The sequence below is a fragment of the Mixophyes fleayi genome, chromosome 2, assembly GCF_038048845.1.
Source record: "Mixophyes fleayi isolate aMixFle1 chromosome 2, aMixFle1.hap1, whole genome shotgun sequence".
Classification (NCBI taxonomy): domain Eukaryota; kingdom Metazoa; phylum Chordata; class Amphibia; order Anura; family Limnodynastidae; genus Mixophyes; species Mixophyes fleayi.
Genome location: NC_134403.1, coordinates 201,021,897 through 201,042,275, shown reverse-complemented (window position 1 = coordinate 201,042,275; position 20,379 = coordinate 201,021,897). Strand labels below are relative to the sequence as shown.

Genomic DNA, 20,379 nt, shown 5'->3' with positions numbered 1-20,379 from the left:
TCACCAGCCTTCTCCACGACAAAATTATAAATTTCAAAAAGGTATGGAATTTCTGGTATTCTTTTCATCAAGCAAATATGCCCGCTACTTAAAAGGCTGTTTTTTCAGAAGCTCTTACCAGGTCCTTCCACCCCCCCCCACTTCTCCACCCCTCCCCCCTTCCCTCTTCTTTTCTCCTCCACTTCTCTCTCTAAAAAATAAAAAAATAAAAGCAGCATCGATTTAGAGTTCCAAGGCAGCTGAGTCTTCCATAATCTTTGATTGGGTCAGCCTACTTCCTCTTTATAGGTTAAATTACTGCTTCCTTTTATGTTTAGGAATTTGTTTAACAATATGTCATTTGCCTGACTTTCTTCCCGTTTCTCAATTGCCATGTTCTGGCCCTTATGTTCAAATGTTTATCTTCCCTGTTATTATCTGTTATATGGAACTTCTGTTTTTTTTTCTGCATAAATAAAGAGATTAAAAAAAAAAAATGTTTCCTTTTCTAAGCCTGAAGAGAAATGTAAGGGTGCTCCAATGATTTTTACAAGTTTTGACAAACTTCAAGGATGCGGGATGAGAAATGAAGTTAGTTTGAAGCAATTCCTTAAAAACACAAGCATTAATCTAAAGATATTTAACCCTTCTTGATGACTGCTTAAGGATCCAGTGCACATGAGTTTGGCAGATGATGATAAAGAGTTCCTCTCGTACTTTACCTCCATCTTCTCTCTTTGCTTTACTCGGTTGCAACGCTTTCAGGCAAACTTCCCATGCAGACTTAAAACTTCTTGTCTCAATCTTCTAAACTACAGCAGATCCACATATCAGCCTACATCTGGACAGGTGACCACACCATGGGATCCTGGAGCAGAGGGCAATGGGATTGCTGAAAGTCCAAAGACGTGATAGTAGAAATCGCTGAAAATGCTTTCTCACAATAAAAATCCCTGACATCAATTGGAGTAAACATAGTGAAGGCCAGTCCTCTTTAGCATAGGGACAGCATCCAGGGTTATATTCCCTGACGGTCAGTGTTGGATTTCTCGTTTTTGTCTGTTTACGCTCCAACGATCCTTTTGAGATTTTCACTCATTGGAGAACGTATCTTAGCGATCACCATGATGTGTATGAAATCCTGCTCAGCAGAACATGTAACCAATAGTAAAGCATGGGCCGGTTAGCTCAGCTGGTTAGAGCATGGTGCTGATAACACCAAAGTCACAGGTTCAATCCCTGTACGGGCCAAACATTTTAAGGTTATTCAGACTGTCTAGTTCGTGGACACATTGTGAAAAACCGTCAAAAAGTATAAATTAGAAGTCATTGCTGTATGTGTTTATATACACAGCACCATTACAGAAAAACCAGTGAAGCAGTTTGCTTGTCTGCTTGTTATAGATTTAACTAATGTTCATTCCAGTAATATCAAAGAAAAAGCAAATGTTGTGTTTCACTTAACTATTTAGGTATGAGAATTGGATTTAGTTGACTTATTCCTAGAGTTCAAGTAGCCAGTCTCCTGAAAGTTTACCAGCTTTTATTAAAATATTTGTCCCTTCAAGCTGGAAAAGGAATGTAAGGATCTGCAAAGTCATGAGTGAAAATGTCTATGGAAATCTTTTCTCAAAATAAAATTCCTGACTTTTCCATCCTTACGCAGTGCAATTTCAGCCAAAAATAGGGGATGCAGATTGCGTCACTGCAAATGAACAATTTGCCAAATGATAACAGTTTGAATTAAAATGTTTCCTTTTCTAAGCCTGAAGAGAAATGTAAGGGTGCTCCAATGATTTTTACAAGTTTTGACAAACTTCAAGGATGCGGGATGAGAAATAAAGTTAGCTTGAAGCAATTCCTTAAAAACACAAGCATTAATCTAAAGATATTTAACCCTTCTTGATGACTGCTTAAGGATCCAGTGCACATGAGTTTGGCAGATGATGATAAAGAGTTCCTCTCGTACTTTACCTCCATCTTCTCTCTTTGCTTTACTCGGTTGCAACGCTTTCAGGCAAACTTCCCATGCAGACTTAAAACTTCTTGTCTCAATCTTCTAAACTACAGCCGATCCACATATCAGCCTACATCTGGACAGGTGACCACACCATGGGAATCAAAATAGATTTTAAATAACAAAATGCAAAGAAGTTGCATTTAAAATGTGCGTGCTTGGCGCACACACCATTTTTTTTTAAAATAGTTTTTCACAGTTTGGCTCTATAGAACATCATCAACTGTCCGAAGAGAGATTTTATTGCTGTGAATCACAATGAAAACGGTCTATTAACATATAGCAGTGGAAAGCACAAGTCCTATACATCCTTGGCTACACACGCTAAATGGAGTAGACTTTGTGGTTATCAGCGCGCCTGCCATCTGCTGACTCGGACCCGCCTGGGTCGGCTCATGTCTCCCACTGCCTGGACTCTATTATGCAAAAAGAAAAGAAAATGACCTTAAGGGGCACTCATGAATGGAAATGGACAACATATATATTTGCATTATATTGATATGTTGATGATATTAAAATCACTCTTTATTATGTACCAATTTAGAACGTACTTCTAGTAGCGAAATATTTAAAATTTGTAATTGAAAACATACATTGATATATACATAACTCAGTTAAAATAGACAATACTTTATTGTCTAGCCGCGAGGCTACTCTGATATTCTTATGTGATAATTGAATAAATATTTTCATAAAACCGCATTAACGGTATGACAATCAGCGGCCGGGGGCCGGCGGGCCCGGGCCGAGGCCCGGAGCACCGCCGGGGCGCCCCAGATTGGTCTTGGTCTGATAAATGCACGCATCCCGGGGGGTCAGTGCTCGTTGGCATGTATTAGCTCTAGAATTACCACAGTTATCCAAGTAACGGGTGGAGCAATCAAAGGAACCTGCCTGGACTCGCCTGCTGTCTCCTGCCGTCTTCCCCATCCATCCTCTACACGTGGCTCCTCTCTGACCGCCGCTGCCGTCTCTGGTACCGCTTCCTGTTTACCCTTATCCGTCCGCTGTCTCCTGCCGCCTGAGCTGCCTGTGTCTCCTGGTCACCGCCGCCTGGTCTTCCTGACAAGTTCCCCTGGACACCCACAGCCTTGGCCTGCCTTCCACGCTGCCTGCTGCCCGCTGCCGTTCCTGATCTCTGGCCCTCCAGAGGACTACAGCGACCTGTGGTAATCGGCCCTGCACTCCTCTGGACACCCGCTGCCTGAAGCTCCTGCTTCTAAGTCTCCTGGAAATCACATACGTCGCAGACTTTCTTCCAGCGACTTTGTCTCATCTCAGACTTCACAGACTTTCGCCCAGTGACTTTGTCTCATCTCCCGGGTTTGTTCTCATTCTCATTCTCCTGTTTTCACCCTAGTCCATATTGTACTGTATTTATTGTTCTCGGCTTCCTTAGGCCTTATTTTTATTTTTATTCCACTTGTATTTCTTTATTTATTTCTTTATTTATTATATTTTTATATTTATTTTCTCCATTCTTTATTTTTATTTTTCGCTCTCTATTTTTATTGCATTTACTGTACTTATTTTTATTTTTCGCTCTCTGTTTTTATTGCATTTACTTTATTTATTTATCTCTATTTGCATTTCTTATTTACTTATTTACTGTATTCAATTATAATTTAATTATTTCTCTTTGCATTTCCTAATCTATTCCAACAGCATTTTATTTCTCCCTTGCTACTCCTCTGCTCTCCGTCTATTGGCCTTTCTTGTCTCTTTGTTCCCCGTTCACGCCTCTCTGTCTCATTTAACACGGCTTGCCTTGCCTAGCCTCTTTGCCACACCTCTCCCCACCGTCATTGTCATTGTTGGCTATTACTTTATTTAACTCACTTATCTCATTTCCTCTTGTCTACCTTCTGACTCCCCCTGTCCATTGTCATTGTTAGCTATTACTTTATTTAACTCACTTATCTCAATTCCTCTTGTCTACCTTCTGACTCCCCCTGTACTCCTCTCCCGCCCCTCTGCTTCAGACGATTCTTCGGTCCCCTCTACTTCTTCCACTCCTCCTCCCCCACCCCTCCCTCACCTCACCATGCCTCCCTGTTCACTTGCCATACCCATACTCTCACCTCGCCCAACTTCACGCTCCTGTCCCCGCACTCCCCCGCGCACCGCTAACCTTGCCAACCTTATCCCCATCTCCCCTCTAACCTCCCTCCCTTTCTCCTGTGCCCTCTGGAATGCTAGATCCGTCCGCAACAAACTCCCCTCTATCCATGACCTCTTCTTATCTAACTCTCTTAACCTTCTTGCCATTACCGAAACCTTGCTCACCGATTCCAACACTGCCTCCCCTGCCGCTCTCTCCTATGGCGGCCTCTCCTTCAACCATTCCGCCAGACCTGGAGACCGCCCAGGCAGTGGAGTGGGCATTCTCCTATCCTCCACCTGTACTTCAGACTCATTCCTCCTGAACCCTCCCTCTCCTTCTCCTCTTTTGAAGTCCACTCTATCTGTCTCTTCTACCCCATCCATCTCCGCGTCTCTGTCATATACCGTCCCCCTGGGCCCTCCTCCCTTTTCTTTGACAACTTTGCTGCCTGGCTCCCACACAACCTCTCCTCTGACATCCCCTCCATTATCCTTGGCGACTACAATATCCCTATTGACAACCCCACTGACCCTTCTTCCGTCAAACTCCTTGCCCTTTCTTCCTCCCTTGGCCTCTCCCAATGGACCTCCTCTTCTACCCACTGCTTGGTCACTCCCTTGACCTTGTCTTCTCCCACCGTTGCAGTCTGTCCGACTTCTCAATCCCTCCCTTTCCACTCCCGGACCACCATCTCCTCTCATTCTCTCTCTCCTCTACTCCTGCACCCCTCCCCCCACCCAAATCTACCCGGTCCAGGCGCGATCTTGACACCCTTGATCCTGCTATTCTATCCTCTTCTCTCGAAACTCTCCTCTTTCCCCTTTCCACCCTGTCCTGCCCTAATCAGGCGGCCTCCCTCTATAACCAAACCCTCTCCTCCGCCCTTGATGCGGTTGCCCCTGCCCAGCCCATCCACCTTCGCTGCTCCAATCCCCAACCCTGGCACTCCAAACTTACCCGTTTCCTCCAAAAATGCTCTCGTACTGCCGAACGCCACTGGAGAAAATCTCGCTCCCTGGCTGATTTCCTCCACTTCAAGTTTATCCTCTCCTCCTACAGCTCTGCCCTCTCGTTCGCTAAGCAATCCTTCTTTAAATCCCTCATCTCCTCCCAGTCCTCCAACCCCCGCCGCCTCTTCGCTACCTTTAACACTTTCCTGTCTCCCCCACCTCCCCCCCTCCCTTCCTCCTTATCTGCCACTGACTTCACCTCCTTTTTCTCCTCTAAAATCGCGGCCATCAGACTTGAAATCTCCTCCTCCACCCACTCTTCCGCCACCCCCCCTCTCGCCCTTCCTCCCCCCTCCCCTCTTCCCCCCTCTCCCTCCAGCCACCAACTCCTTCTCTCCTTCCGCCCCACCTCGGGTGAGGAAGTCCACTCTCTCATTTCTTCTTCCCCCCCTTCTACCTGCCCCCAGGACCCCATCCCTTCTCACCTTTTTTGCTCCCTTTCCGCCTCCACCTGCTCCCACCTCGCTCACCTCTTTAATCTGTCCCTCTCCACTGGCATCTTCCCCTCCGCTTTTAAACATGCTCTCGTCTCACCCATTCTCAAGAAACCCAATCTTGACCCCACCTCACTCTCTAATTACCGCCCCATTTCCCTTCTCCCATGTGCCTCCAAAATACTCGAGAGACTTGTCTGCAACCGTCTCTCCATCTACCTCTCTGAACACTCCCTCCTTGACCCTCTCCAATCAGGCTTCCGCCCCCTCCATTCCACTGAAACTGCCTTGGCTCAAGTTACGAACGATCTCCTCTCGGCTAAAGCCATGGGCCACTACTCCCTCCTGATTCTCCTCGACCTCTCAACGGCCTTTGACACCGTTGACCATCCCCTCCTGCTTCACACCCTTCAGTCCATTGGCCTCTCCGGTACTGTCCTCTCCTGGTTCACCTCTTACCTTGCCGACCGTTCCTTCTCTGTTTCCACCTCTGATTCTCTCTCCCCTTCTCGGGGTCCCTTAGGGCTCTGTCCTTGGACCCTTACTATTCTCACTATACACCTCTTCTCTGGGTGCACTCATCAGCTCCTTTGGCCTCAAGTACCACCTTTATGCTGATGACACTCAACTCTACCTTTCCTCTCCTGATCTCTCTCCCTCCCTTCTTTCCAGGGTATCCGCATGCCTCTCTGCCATCTCCTCCTGGATGTCCTCTAGAACTCAATATTGCTAAAACTGAACTCATTGTCTTTCCTCCCACTCGTACCTCCTTCCCCTCTGACCTCTCCATCACTGTTGACAACTCATCTATCTCCCCTGTTCCCCAACTCCGCTGCCTAGGTGTCATCCTCGACTCCTCTCTCTCCTTTGCCCCTCACATTCACTCTCTCGCCAAATCCTGCCGTTTCCAGCTTCGCAACATTGCCCGCATTCGGCCCTTCCTCTCCCAGGATGCCACCAAATCTCTCGTCCACTCTCTGATTATCTCCCGCTTGGACTACTGCAACCTTCTCCTTATCGGCCTCCCCCTCTCTCATCTCGCTCCTCTTAGATCTGTACTTAACGCCGCTGCTAGGCTTATTTTCCTCTCTCGCCCTTCCACCTCTGTATCCCCACTCTACCAAGCCCTTCACTGGCTCCCCTTCCCCTACAGAATCCTTTTCAAGCTCCTCACTCTGACTTACAAGGCCCTCGCCAACTCCACTGCTCCCTATATCTCTAACCTTATCTCTATTCACACTCCCTCCCGCTCACTGCGATCGTCCAACGATCGTTGCCTCTCTTCCCCTGTGATTACGTCCTCTCACGCGCGTATCCAAGACTTCTCCCGCGCTGCTCCCCTCCATTGGAACAAGCTCCCCCGCTCCATCAGAACTTCCCCTAATCTGTCCTCTTTCAAACGAACATTAAAAACCCACCTTAAAGCCTTCCAGTCTCATGCCTAAACTCCCACCGGTCGGCTACCTCTCTTTCTCATACCTTCTTCCCTTCTCCCCCTTCCTCGACTCCGTCTCCGTTTCTCCTGTCTCTCCGTCTCATCCATGTGTCCGTCTGTCTTCCCCTCCCTTTAGATTGTTCGCTCTTTTGAGCAGGGCTCTCCTACCTTCAGTTTCCATCACTTTTAACTGCGCTCTCCAGCTACTCAGCTCACCTCCTCTCAGTCCCTCTGCCCTCTGTCTCCTCTCGCTTCTCTCCGCTCCCCTCAGTGACTCTCAACCTGTCATCCGTGCCCACCCTCTTGGGCCATAGTTACCTGCCTATACTCACTTTTCCCCTCCCTCCCTCTCTTTAATGCTGTGCCTGAGCCCCCAGAGTCATAGTGCTTACTGTTACTTGTACTGTGCTGTTTCACCTTGAACTGTGCCATTGTTTGTCCTTGTAAGGCGCTACGGATACTTTGTGGCGCCCTAAAAATAAAAATTAATAATAATAAAATAATAATAATCCCGGAGCAGAGGGCAATGGGATTGCTGAAAGTCCAAAGACGTGATAGTAGAAATTGCTGAAAATGCTTTCTCACAATAAAAATCCCTGACATCAATTGGAGTAAACATAGTGAAGGCCAGTCCTCTTTAGCATAGGGACAGCATCCAGGGTTATATTCCCTGATGGTCAGGGTTGGATTTCTCGTTTTTGTCTGTTTACGCTCCAAAGATCCTTTTGAGATTTTCACTCACTGGAGAACGTATCTTAGCGATCACCATAATGTGTATGAAACCCTGCTCAGCAGAACATATAACCAATAGTAAAGCATGGGCCGGTTAGCTCAGCTGGTTAGAACGTGGTGCTAATAACTCCAAGGTCATGGTTTTGATCCCTGTACGGGCCAAACATTTTAAGGTTATTCAGACTGTCTACTTCGTGGACACATTGTGAAAAACCATCAAAGAGTATAAATTAGAAGTCATGGCTGTATGTGTTGATATACACAGCACCATTACAGAAAAAACAGTGAAGCAGTTTGCTTGTCTGCTTGTTATAGATTTAACTAATGTTCATTCCAGTAATATCAAAGAAACAGCAAAAGTTGCGTTTCACTTAATTGTTTAGGCATGAGAATTGGATTTAATTGACGTATTCCTAGAGTTGAAGTAGCCAGACTCCTGAAAGTTTAAAAGCTTTTATTAAAACATTTGTCCCTTCAAGCTGGAAAAGGAATGTGAGGATCTGCAAAGTCATGAGAGAAAATGTCAATGGAAATCTTTTCTCGAACTAAAATTCCTGACTTTTCCACCCTCACCCAGTGCAATTTCAGCCAAAAATAGGGGATGAATATTGCGTCACTGCACATGAACAATTTGCCAAATGATAACAGGTTGCATTAAAATGTTTCCTTTTCTAAGCCTGAAGAGAAATGTAAGGGTGCTCCAATGATTTTTACAAGTTTTGACAAACTTCAAGGATGCGGGATGAGAAATGAAGTTAGTTGGAAGCAATTTCTTAAAAACACAAGCATTAATCTAAAGATATTTAACCCTTCTTGATGACTGCTTAAGGATCCAGTGCACATGAGTTTGGCAGATGATAATAAAGAGTTCCTCTCGTACTTTACCTCCATCTTCTCTCTTTGCTTTTCTCGGTTGCAACGCTTTCAGACAAACTTCCCATGCAGACTTAAAACTTCTTGTCTCAATCTTCTAAACTACAGCAGATCCACATATCAGCCTACATCTGGACAGGTGACCACACCATGGGATCCCGGAGCAGAGGGCAATGGGATTGCTGAAAGTCCAAAGACGTGATAGTAGAAATCGCTGAAAATGCTTTCTCACAATAAAAATCCCTGACATCAATTGGAGTAAACATAGTGAAGGCCGGGTGTGTGGCCTGGTGGGTAATGGAGTAAGACGCTTCTGTCGGAGCTCCTCAGCCTAACTATCCTTTTCATACATCCTCCTATGTACCGGCTGGCCCAACTTACCTGCAATTGTGCTGGAGCCTCTTCTCTTCTTTCCGGTCCAGGTTCACGCTGCAGCGGTGACTCGGGGCGCTTGTTACAGGTGTTTGTCCTCCGGAGCTCTGCTGTGAAGGAGATCACGCTGACAGAGGGGAGCTGGATGCCCGCTTCGGTGAGTCCTCTGGTCAGCGGGAAATTTAAAAAATCAATAATTTGAGGCTGTTAGGAGGGGAACGTAGCAGCCGAAGAGGTCCCTGAGATCCTGGTTTTCCGCCGTGGAACGAGTGGCGGGCGCCATTTTGGGAGCAAATAACGGAGGAGAGAGTGAGCTGGCATATAGTGCTAGGAGCTGCAGCTGCTGTAACCATACCCATTATTATATACAGAGGCAGTGAGAGGAATATATTCTTTGCCCCTTTCTCCATATCTGGTTGTGCACGGGCTCTGGCTGATCTGTAGTTATTATCTGGCCCTTCCACAGTATAGAGTCTGGTCATTAATCTAGCCGGGACTGGACGCTCTGCTGCAGCCTTTCTTTGTATGCTAAATTGCATATATAATATCTAAGGGTGCATTTGACAGCGACTGTGCACAGAGGAGGTCAATATGGGTAAACATTCTGCGAGCACCACCGCGGCTGGTAGATTGGAGAAATATGCTCGTTCCAACCCTGCTACGGCCTCAGGCGGAGCTCCTGTATCTGACCTGCAGGTACCTCAGCCTTTGAAAGATCCAGATTCGCCTACTGATTCTACTCTTCAAGAAGTCCTGAAAGCTATTGCTGCCTCTGAAAAGAAGGTAATGGATAAAATTGGAGAGGTGCAGGTTGATTTGTCATTGATGCGGCAGGATTTTCAGAAAATCCGAGAGCGAGTGTCGGAGACGGAGGCCCGCATCTCTATACTTGAAGATAGTACAGTCCCTTTACCGCAATAAATTGCTGGTTTGGAGGCTCAGATGGTGTCGGTTAAACAGAAGATGTCAGATATGGAGGGTCGCCTCAGACGCAGTAATATTCGTTTGGTGGGTCTCCCTGAGAAGGCGGAGGGAGATGCTCCGGAGACATTCTTGGAGAATTGGATGATCCAGCTATTCGGCAGAGAGGAGTTCACGGCCCAGTTTGCAGTGGAAAGGGCGCATCGGATTTCGACTCAGAGACCGCCTCCTGGTGCACAGCCACGCACGTCTATTGCCAAGATGTTGCATTATAAGGATCGGGATGCTATTCTGCACCTGGCTCGGATTAAGGGCCCATTGATGTTTCAAAATCAGAGAGTTGCTGTATTTCCTGATTTCTCGGTGGATGTGCAAAAAAGCAGAGCTCAATTTATTCAGGTGAAGCGCCGTCTTCGTGAAATGCAACTGCCATATGCTATGCTCTTCCCTGCAAGACTGAGGGTGATTGCGGATGGAACTACCCTGTTCTTTGGGTCATCGTCTGAGGCGACTCACTGGTTGGATAGGAGAGCTCCTAGTGGTCTACATCCAGATTGAACATACTCCTGGTGATGTATTGGTTTCCTGAACTGAGATGATGCCTTTAAAGACTGTGTGCCTTTAATAGTTACAATGTTTGAAATATGCTCCGTCACTATATATCACTTTTATTTCTGGTTATATATGACTAAAATTTTTGGTTAATATTGTAGGTATCTGGATTCTTTTGAAAATGTCAGTTATGGAGTGATATTGTTTGAGATTGTTGGATCCTATAATTGGTGCTAACGGTCTGGGTGGGTATGGAGGGTTAGAAGAGTACTAGGGTAAACTTGTGGGCTGGGGGGCTTCCCTTGCTTAAAGGGTCGCGATCTCCCTTTCCTTTTGTTCGGTGCATACGGGTATTTCCATAAGAACGTGGAGATAGTTGTGTGTGCTGTTTAAGGGGATGCGGGACAGTTATAAGGGGATCCAGGTATATCTAAGTTGGGGATGGATATACGGGGAGGTGGGTTGTTTGAATAGGGCAGGGAGGGGTAGGGTTTTTCAATGCAGTGACAGGTGTGATATTTTAATTTTATGCAAATATTTTCAGATGATGAAATTGACTATTTTGATATATGCAAATGTGATTGACTGGTGGCTGGGTGTCTGCCTGGCCTGGAAAGGGTTGCTTTTTTATGCAGAAATGTCTCATGTGTATTCCCTGGTGTTATGGCGACTGGTAAGATGAATAGGGGGTCTATTAAAATTCTGACTTGGAATGTCCGCGGCCTAAATGATAAAATTAAGCGGTCCTTGGTCATATCCCAATTAAAAAAGTATGAAGCGGATGTTATATGTCTAACTGAAACACATTTAGTGGGAGGCAGGGTGTTGGCCCTTAAAAAACCATGGATTGGATGGGCATACCATGCTACTCATACGGGTCATTCTAGAGGGGTATCTCTCCTTATACGTAAGAAAGTAAATTTTATTTTGGAAACGGTGGAGTTGGACCCATTAGGTAGATATGTTTTTGTAAGGGGCATTTTTGATTCCAAGCGTATAAACTTACTGTCAGTTTATGTTCCCCCCCGTATAGTGGTGAGGTCTTAAAAAAAATGTAGTGAATTTGTCTCTCTCTCACCTGATACTCCGGTGATTTGCTGTGGGGATTTCAATAATGTGTTGGACTCTAATGTTGACAGGTGGAGGGAGGTGGGGGACAATACACATGCTAAGAGATCAAAGTTTGCTGATTTGGTGGCAGAAATGGGTTTGGTGGATGTGTGGCGTCTGAGGCATCCGGCAGAGGTTTGTTTCTCATGTTTCTCCACTTCATATAAGGCCTTCTCCCGAATTGATCTAGGACTTGTATCAAGGGAACTGTTGCCGGCTGTCTCTGGTGCTGCATATTTGCCAAGGGGAATTTCAGATCATTCTCCATTGATATTAACAGTTGAACTTAATGTTTCTCAAGGTTAAGCATTTTGGAGGCTTAACCCCTTTTGGTTGACATTATTACAGGATGGAAATATTTTAGAGTCCCAATGGGAAGAGTACTTTGCTACCAATGTGGATACAGCGACTCTGTCTGTCGTGTGGGATTCCTTTAAAGCGTTCTTAAGAGGCTCTTTAATTAGAAGCATCAACTGTTTCAAGAGAGAATCTAGGTTGAAAGGCGATAGATTGGAAAAAGAGGTTGTGCGGTTGGATGAAGTATACCTCTCCTCTCATGCGGCTTCTGATAGGATGGCTTGGATAACAGTACAGAGAGAGTGCTCGGACTATTTGCTAGATAAATCAAGGCGTAAGTTGCTATTTGCTAAGCATACACAATACTTTGAAGCGGATAAGTGTGGTAGGTTTTTAGCCTATTTAACTAGGTCTGAAAGGGCGGCGGCTGTAGTGGCGGGGATTACTGATACTTTGGGTGTTGTACATACCGTGGATGAAGAGATTAGTGATGTTTTTTATACATATTTCAAAGAGGCTTATGCGTCTAGAGCTGAGTACTCAGATTCTGATTTAGATACGTTTCTGGCGGCTGTTTCCATGCCCGAACTGAGTATAGATGGTAGAGAAAGTTTGGAACTGTCAATTTCTGATGAGGAGATTGTAGCTGCAATATCATCATTCCCAAATGGTAAGGCCCCGGGCATAGATGGGATACCCATAGAGCTGTATAAGAAACATCTGGGGTTTTTTGTGCCTCACCTGAAGGACATGTTTACAAGTTTTAGAGATCAGGGGTGTGTATCTCCGTCTATGGCTGAAGCCATTATAGTTCTTATCCCTAAAGCGGGAAAGGATCCCTTGTTTCCAGAATCATACAGACCGATATCGTTACTGGCAACGGATATTAAGATCTTAGCAAAAATTTTGGCGACGCGGTTGAACCGGGTGATTAGTGAGATAGTGCATCCTGATCAAACTGGTTTTATGCCAGGAAAATCTACGGCCATAAATCTGCGTAGGCTTTTTTGTCATTTACAATTGCCCCATCCTGCGGAGGAGGAAGCAGTGGTGGTGTCCTTGGATGCTGCTAGGGCCTTTGACTCTGTGGAGTGGAGGCACCTGTGGGTGGTGCTTTTGAAATTTGGGTTTGGACCGTTTTTTATTCAGTGGATTAGACTATTGTATTCTTGTCCTACAGCTAGAGTCTGTGTAAATGGTTTTGTGTCCTGCCAGTTTGTTATGGGCAGAGGTACCAGACAGGGATGTCCCCTGTCCCCTGCTCTGTTTGCCCTTGCCATAGAGCCATTGGCATGTGTGGTAAGAATGCAGTCAGATATTACTGGTTTAAGGATGGGTGGCAGGACGGACAAGATTGCCCTTTATGCAGATGATATGCTGCTTTTTTTGTCATATCCTAATAAATCGTTGCCAAACCTACTCCATGTGGTTTCGGTGTTCGGTAGATACTCTGGACTATTGATTAACTGGGATAAATCTAGTGTAACTCTGATTAGGGGAACTTGCCCTACGGGCCAAGTTCTGCAGACTTCTCTTAAATGGACTCCGGTATTTAAATATCTTGGTATCTGGATTTCTAGTGATATGGGTCAATATATTCAGCGTAATGTCCAGTCTAAGATTGATTACCTTAGGAGCCGAGTTGGGGTGTGGAAGCAGCTGCCATTGTCGGTCACAGGTAGAATTAATCTGGTCAAAATGATAGTTCAACCAAAGTTTCTGTATGTTTTGCAGCAGTCGCCGGTCTATATCCCCCATAGTACATTCCGTTACATAGACCGTCTTATGCCTTCTTTGATATGGGCAGGCAGGAGGGCAAAAGTTAAACTCACTACCTTATATCGTTCTCGAGGATCGGGGGGCTTGGCTTTGCCGAATCTACGGCTTTATTATTTTGCCACCCAGTTAGCACATATTGAAGTTTGGTTTAGGTCAAGGCTGGGTCTAGACTTGCATGTTTTTTTGGTTTCTGAGACAGGATCTAGTCATACACGTGTGCAGTTTCTTCTGGCCGGAAGAAAAGTTGGGAGGGACCCCCCTTTATTAACACAGGCCATAAAGGTTTGGAGATTGTCATCCCAGATTGGAGGTGGAATGGATCTGGATCCATGCACTCCACTATGGGACAATTTGGATTTTGGAGAGCTGACTAAGATGGAGGGGGCTGGAGCTTGGCGAAACTACAATATAACACACATTGGACAATTGTATGAGAATGGTATATTATATTCATTTGAGCAACTTCAGACACTACATGAACTACCTAGGGGTTACTTTTATAGATATTTGCAATTAAGACATGCTCTGGCCTCGCAGTTTCGGGAAGCTACTCCGAGCTTTAACGCAGATTCCTTAAGGGTGCAACTGTCAAGGTTGGGCCAGAGGCGGCAAATCTCCTTTATGTATTCAATTTTGGTGGAAGGATCTGGCGAAGGGGGCTTGCCGGAGCTGCGATGAAGGTGGGAGGGAGATCTGGGGCGTTTCAGTGATAAGGCATGGGGTATGGTGTTATGTAGCCCAAAGAAGGTCACCGCATCAGTTAGATTTCGATAAGTTCAATTTTTTCTGTTACTCAGAGCATATCTCACCCCTCTTCGGCTTTCTAAGTTCAGTGGCGGCCAGAAAGTGTTGTGTCCCAAATGTAGGAGCGAGGAGGGGGGCTTCTGGCATATGCTCTGGGAATGTCCGATGGTTTCATCCTTTTAGGGAAAGGTGGAGGACTGTATTAAAAGATTGGAGGTGGGAGTGAATGCCCTGACTCCAAGGCTCTGTATATTCGGTTTAGGCCTGAACAAAAAAACTCGTAGACTCATTAGATTGCTTATCAATACATTACTCATGCTGGCAAAGGTAGTGATAGCTAGGAAATGGATGGCACCAGAAGGTCCGACATTGAATAGCTGGATTGACCTTGTTAACGATACAGTCGGGCATGAAAGGTTCATGTATACCAGCAGGAATTTGGTGGATAAGTATGAAAGAATATGGTATAGATGGAGGATATCCCCGTATGTCACGGAGGGATTGAGAGAAGTGGAACTCTCCTGATTGAAGCTTGGGGCAGACATCCAGCCGCCTATTATGTTATTAAGATCAACGATTATATCTTGTATTGCCAAAGCTGTACCATTATTTCACTATATCTTGGAAAAATTTATATATCCTTACTTGGAAATGCGAATGTCAATGTTTTTTTGCTTTTTCTAACTGCATGGTGTACATATACTTGCCAATACTTGTATCAGTTGGGGGGATAACCTACTGTGTTGGTTTTTTTTTTTGTTGTTTAAAGGAAAAAATGCAATAAAATTTTACCTGATTTTAAAAAAAAAAAAACATAGTGAAGGCCAGTCCTCTTTAGCATAGGGACAGCATCCAGGGTTATATTCCCTGATGGTCAGTGTTGGATTTCTCCTTTTTGTCTGTTTACGTTCCAAAGATTCTTTTGAGATTTTCACTCACTGGAGAATGTATCTTAGCGATCACCATGATGTGTATGAAACCCTGCTCAGCAGAACATATAACCAACAGTAAAGCATGGGCCGGTTAGCTCAGCTGGTAAGAGCGTGGTGCTAATAACACCAAAGTCATGGTTTTGATCCCTGTACGGGCCAAACATTTTAAGGTTATTCAGACTGTCTACTTCGTGGACACATTGTGAAAAACAGTCAAAGAGTAGAAATTAGAAGTCATGGCTGTATGTGTTTATATACACAGCACCATTACAGAAAAACCAGTGAAGCAGTTTGCTTGTCTGCTTGTTATAGATTTAACTAATGTTCATTCCAGTAATATCAAAGAAACAGCAAAAGTTGCGTTTCACTTAATTGTTTAGGCATAAGAATTGGATTTAATTGACATATTCCTAGAGTTCAAGTAGCCAGTCTCCTGAAAGTTTAAAAGCTTTTATTAAAACATTTTTCCCTTCAAGCTGGAAAAGGAATGTGAGGATCTGCAAAGTCATGAGAGAAAATGTCAATGGAAATCTTTTCTCGAACTAAAATTCCTGACTTTTCCACCCTCACCCAGTGCAATTTCAGTCAAAAATAGGGGATGCAGATTGCGTCACTGCACATGAACAATTTGCCAAATGATAACAGGTTGCATTAAAATGTTTCCTTTTCTAAGCCTGAAGAGAAATGTAAGGGTGCTCCAATGATTTTTACAAGTTTTGACAAACTTCAAGGATGCGGGATGAGAAATGAAGTTAGCTTGAAGCAATTCCTTAAAAACACAAGCATTAATCTAAAGATATTTAACCCTTCTTGAGGACTGCTTAAGGATCCAGTGCACATGAGTTTGGCAGATGATGATAAAGAGTTCCTCTCGTACTTTACCTCCATCTTCTCTCTTTGCTTTACTCGGTTGCAACGCTTTCAGGCAAACTTCCCATGCAGACTTAAAACTTCTTGTCTCAATCTTCTAAACTACAGCAGATCCACATTTCGGCCTACATCTGGACAGGTGACCATACCATGGGATCCCGGAGCAGAGGGCAATGGGATTGCTGAAAGTCCAAAGACGTAATAGTAGAAACCGCTGAAAATGCTTTCTCACAATAAAAATCCCAGACATCATTTGGAGTAAACATAGTGAAGGCCAGTCCTCTTTAGTATAGGGACAGCATCCAGGGTTATATTCCCTGATGGTCAGTGTTGGATTTATCGTTTTTGTCTGTTTACGCTCCAAAGATTCTATTGAGATTTTTACTCACTGGAGAACGTATCTTAGCGATCACCATGATGTGTATGATACCCTGCTCAGCAGAACATGTAACCAATAGTAAAACATGGGCCGGTTAGCTCTGCTGATTAGAGCGTGGTGCTAATAACGCCAAGGTCACGCGTTCGACACCCGTACGGGCCAAAAATTTTAAGGTTATTCAGACTGTCTACTTCGTGGACACATTGTGAAAAACAGTCAAAGAGTATAAATTAGAAGTCATTGCTGCATGTGTTTATATACACAGCACCATTACAGAAAAACCAGTGAAGCAGTTTGCTTGTCTGCTTGTTATAGATTTAACTAATGTTCATTCCAGTAATATCAAAGAAAAAGCAAAAGTTGCGTTTCACTTAACTGTTTAGGCATGAGAATTGGATTTAGTTGACTTATTCCTAGAGTTGAAGTAGCCAGTCTCCTGAAAATTTACCAGCTTTTATTAAAACATTTGTCCCTTCAAGCTGCAAAAGGAATGTGAGGATCTGCAAAGTCATGAGAGAAAATGTCAATGGAAATGTTTTCTCGAACTAAAATTCTTGACTTTTCCATCCTCATCCAGTGCAATTTCAGCCAAAAATAGGGGATGCAGATTGCATCACTGCACATGAACAATTTGACAAATGATAACAGGTTGCATTAAAATGTTTCCTTTTCTAAGCCTGAAGAGAAATGTAAGGGTGCTCCAATGATTTTTACAAGTTTTGACAAACTTCAAGGATGCGGGATGAGAAATGAAATTAGTTTGAAGCAATTCCTTAAAAACACAAGCATTAATCTAAAGATATTTAACCCTTCTTGATGACTGCTTAAGGATCCAGTGCACATGAGTTTGGCAGATTTTAATAAAGAGTTCATCTCGTACTTTCCCTCCATCTTCTCTCTTTGCTTTTCTCGGTTGCAACGCTTTCAGGCAAACTTCCCATGCAGACTTAAAACTTCTTGTCTCAATCTTCTAAACTACAGCAGATCCACATATCAGTCTACATCTGGACGGGTGACCACACCATGGGATCCCGGAGCAGAGGGCAATGGGATTGCTGAAAGTCCAAAGACGTGATAGTAGAAATCGCTGAAAATGCTTTCTCACAATAAAAATCCCTGACATCAATTGGAGTAAACATAGTGAAGGCCAGTCCTCTTTAGAATAGGGACAGCATCCAGGGTTATATTCCCTGATGGTCAGTGTTGGATTTCTCATTTTTGTCTGTTTACGCTCCAAAGATCCTTTTGAGGTTTTCTCTCACTGGAGAACATATCTTAGCGATCACCATTATGTGTATGAAACCCTGCTCAGCAGAACATGTAACCAATAGTAAAACATGGGCCGGTTAGCTCAGCTGGTTAGAGCGTGGTGCTAATAACGCCAAGGTCGCAGGTTCGATCCCCGTACGGGCCAAAAATTTTAAGGTTATTCAGACTGTCTACTTCGTGGACACATTGTGAAAAACCGTCAAATAGTATAAATTAGAAGTCATGGCTGTATGTGTTTATATACACAGCACCATTACAGAAAAACCAGTGAAGCTGTTTGCTTGTTATAGATTTAACTAATGTTCATTCCAGTAATATCAAAGAAAAAGCAAAAGTTGCGTTTCACTTAACTGTTTAGGCATGAGAATTGGATTTAGTTGACTTATTCCTAGAGTTCAAGTAGCCAGTCTCCTGAAAGTTTACAAGCTTTTATTAAAACATTTGTCCCTTCAAGCTGCAAAAGGAATGTGAGGATCTGCAAAGTCATGAGAGAAAATGTCAATGGAAATCTTTTCTCGAACTAAAATTATTGACTTTTCCATCCTCATCCAGTGCAATTTCAGCCAAAAATAGGGGATGCAGATTGCGTCACTGCACATGAACAATTTGCCAAATGATAACAGGTTGCATTAAAATGTTACCTTTTCTAAGCCTGAAGAGAAATGTAAGGGTGCTCCAATGATTTTTACAAGTTTTGACAAACTTCAAGGATGCGGGATGAGAAATGAAGTTAGCTTGAAGCAATTCCTTAAAAACACAAGCATTAATCTAAAGATATTTAACCCTTCTTGATGACTGCTTAAGGATCCAGTGCACATGAGTTTGGCAGATGATGATAAAGAGTTCCTCTCGTACTTTACCTCCATCTTCTCTCTTTGCTTTACTCGGTTGCAACGCTTTCAGGCAAATTTCCCATGCAGACTTAAAACTTCTTGTCTCAATCTTCTAAACTACAGCAGATCCACATATCAGCCTACATCTGGACAGGTGACCACACCATGGGATCCCGGAGCAGAGGGCAATGGGATTGCTGAAAGTCCAAAGACGTGATAGTAGAAATCGCTGAAAATGCTTTCTCACAATAAAAATAACTGACATCAATTGGAGTAAACATAGTGAAGGCCAGTCCTCTTTAGCAAAGGGACAGCATCCAGGGTTATATTCCCTGATGGTCAGTGTTGGATTTCTCATTTTTGTCTGTTTACGCTCCAAAGATCCTTTTGAGGTTTTCACTCACTGGAGAACATATCTTAGCGATCACCATTATGTGTATGAAACCCTGCTCAGCAGAACATGTAACCAACAGTCAAACATGGGCCGGTTAGCTCAGCTGGTTAGAGCGTGGTGCTAATAACGCCAAGGTCGCGGGTTCGATCCCCGTACGGGCTAAAAATTTTAAGGTTATACAGACTGTTTACTTCGTGGACACATTGTGAAAAACCATCAAAGAGTATAGATTAGAAGTCATGGCTGTATGTGTTTATATACACAGCACCATTACAGAAAAACCAGTGAAGCAGTTTGCTAGTTATAGATTTAACTAATGTTCATTCCAGTAATATCAAAGAAAAAGCAAAAGTTGCGTTTCACTTAACTGTTTAGGCATGAGAATTGGATTTAGTTGACTTATTCCTAGAGTTCAAGTAGCCAGTCTCCTAAAAGTTTACCAGCTTTTATTAAAACATTTGTCCCTTCAAGCTGGAAAAGGAATGAGAGGATCTGCAAAGTCATGAGAGAAAATGTCAATGGAAATCTTTTCTCGAACTAAAATTCTTGACTTTTCCATCCTCATCCAGTGGAATTTCAGCCAAAAATAGGGGATGCAGATTGCGTCACTGCACATGAACAATTTGCCAAATGATAACAGGTTGCATTAAAATGTTTCCTTTTCTAAGCCTGAAGAGAAATGTAAGGGTGCTCCAATGATTTTTACAAGTTTTGACAAACTTCAAGGATGCGGGATGAGAAATGAAGTTAGCTTGAAGCAATTCCTTAAAAACACAAGCATTAATCTAAAGATATTTAACCCTTCTTGATGACTGCTTAAGGATCCAGTGCACATGAGTTTGGCAGATGATGATAAAGAGATCCTCTCGTACTTTACCTCCATCTTCTCTCTTTGCTTTACTCGGTTGCAGCGCTTTCAGGCAAACTTCCCATGCAGACTTAAAATTTCTTGTCTCAATCTTCTAAACTACAGCAGATCCACATATCAGCCTACATCTGGACAGGTGACCACACCATGGGATCCTGGAGCAGAGGGCAATGGGATTGCTGAAAGTCCAAAGACGTGATAGTAGAAATCGCTGAAAATGCTTTCTCACAATAAAAATCCCTGACATCAATTGGAGTAAACATAGTGAAGGCCAGTCCTCTTTAGCATAGGGACAGCATCCAGGGTTATATTCCCTGATGGTCAGTGTTGGATTTCTCGTTGGATTTAGTTGACTTATTCCTAGAGTTCAAGTAACCAGTCTCCTGAAAGTTTACCAGCTTTTATTAAAACATTTGTCCCTTCAAGCTGAAAAAGGATTGTGAGGATCTGCAAAGTCATGAGAGAAAATGTCAAT

At 43.9% G+C, this 20,379-nt stretch overlaps 3 non-coding genes across 3 annotated transcripts; all 3 read left to right on the top strand.

Annotated features, from left to right (window-relative positions):
* Nucleotides 1-1,156: 1,156 nt before the first annotated feature.
* TRNAI-GAU (transfer RNA isoleucine (anticodon GAU)) lies at nucleotides 1,157-1,230 on the top strand. The gene has a single exon. It is a non-coding gene; the product is annotated as a tRNA-Ile (tRNA).
* Nucleotides 1,231-17,880: 16,650 nt separating this feature from the next.
* On the top strand, nucleotides 17,881-17,954 carry TRNAI-AAU (transfer RNA isoleucine (anticodon AAU)). Its single transcript has one exon. It is a non-coding gene; the product is annotated as a tRNA-Ile (tRNA).
* A 1,170-nt stretch (nucleotides 17,955-19,124) lies between these two features.
* TRNAI-AAU (transfer RNA isoleucine (anticodon AAU)) lies at nucleotides 19,125-19,198 on the top strand. The gene has a single exon. It is a non-coding gene; the product is annotated as a tRNA-Ile (tRNA).
* The last annotated feature ends 1,181 nt before the right edge of the window (nucleotides 19,199-20,379 follow it).